Below are 1,426 nucleotides of genomic sequence, written 5' to 3' on the forward strand. Positions count from 1 at the left end.
GGGGGGGGGGGGGGGGGGGGGGGGTTCGACTTACAGGACATAAATCATTGGTGATCTCGTCATAAGATATTCTGTACTTCTGATGTATAACCTGCATGCACAAAAAAGAACGAAGTAAAACTAAAAATGTTGCAAGCCTACCACTGGAGAGGAGTGTTACATAGCCAAAAGTCTTAAGCATGGATAAGTTGTTTATACAACGCCGGAACATTGATAACAATTTCAAATAGTTAAAGAACTATCTCTTCCTCAATGGTCAACTCAGTACCCATTACTTCATAGCAGAGGTATAATACTGTTTGCAGTTGTTCAAAATTATTGTGGTTCCTTAACTTTAAAAAGCCAGGTAAGTACTATCATTCAAACCTTGAAGTCTTTATCTGGTCTTAGTCAACCACTATTTTATTAGCATACATCAAATTTTTGGAACTAATTCAGCTCATCATAGCAAGTTATCTTTGCAAAGCATACTGTCCAGGATTTTGGTTTTCATTTTTATTTTTAATAGTAGAGTGGGGGTTGAGACATAGGACCACAAATTCTACCGACCAACAATTCTACTGTACCTAAATTACGAAGACCATATGAATCTCTATCTAACAATGAGCAACGTGCAAATATTTGGCTTCTTCTGGGATTTGAACTTCTGGTAACAGATGTATTGGGGAATATCATAATAACCACCAGTCCTTAATATCTCCAATGACTATCATTTCTTCAGTCAACAGAAGGGTCATACTGGGAAAGAGAAAGTACTCACCAAGAACCCAACAGCTTGTCGTATGTGTTTGAGTTCATCCCAAGCTGAGCCTGCATACTGCAATCCAAGAATTTAAAGGTGTCACAAGAAAGAACTCGTGAAATGTGGTACAGTAAAGCAGGAAAAAGCACTTCATAATTTGACCAAAAGAATCATGATAAGAAAATGCTTTGTTCATGGAAGTTAATTACATCTTCTTTTGCTTGAGCACACCAGAGCTCTAGCTCAGCCAACCCTGCCTTCACGTACTCACCGTTGCTGAATGTACAACACTCACGACGTAGAAGTAGACTGCAGAGTGAACACATTTGATAAAATTAATAAGCCTCTCACAATAACAAATATAGAACAAGACTTCAATGGCATGTTTGGTAGAAAGGATTACATAATATTGCACATTATTTAGGAACAAATATAAATTAAAATCATGTTCATTAGACTATCTCGTCCTATCAAGCACAGTATTAGACAGGAATGGAATAGTGAATAGGATTTTAGCTTCTTAATCTCTCTTAGTACTATCCACTGATATCTAATCCTCCATCCTGAAATCGTTATAAGAAACTAAAAAAGGAAAACTGAATCACCTGTTGAAGAGTTGTACGTTGATATATGAAAATATCTGAGAAAATATCTTCTGAACAAGAATTGGAGGAACCTGGCAAC

At 36.9% G+C, this 1,426-nt stretch overlaps 1 long non-coding RNA gene across 1 annotated transcript; it reads right to left on the minus strand.

Moving 5' to 3' along the window:
- On the minus strand, window positions 1–1,426 carry LOC111384219. Its single transcript, XR_002700864.1, has 4 exons — window positions 1,348–1,426; window positions 952–1,051; window positions 761–817; window positions 1–91 (listed from the first exon to the last, which is right to left on the minus strand). It is a non-coding gene; the product is annotated as an uncharacterized LOC111384219 (long non-coding RNA).

This window comes from Olea europaea, unplaced genomic scaffold (assembly GCF_002742605.1).
Source record: "Olea europaea var. sylvestris unplaced genomic scaffold, O_europaea_v1 scaffold28697, whole genome shotgun sequence".
Lineage (NCBI taxonomy): Eukaryota > Viridiplantae > Streptophyta > Magnoliopsida > Lamiales > Oleaceae > Olea > Olea europaea.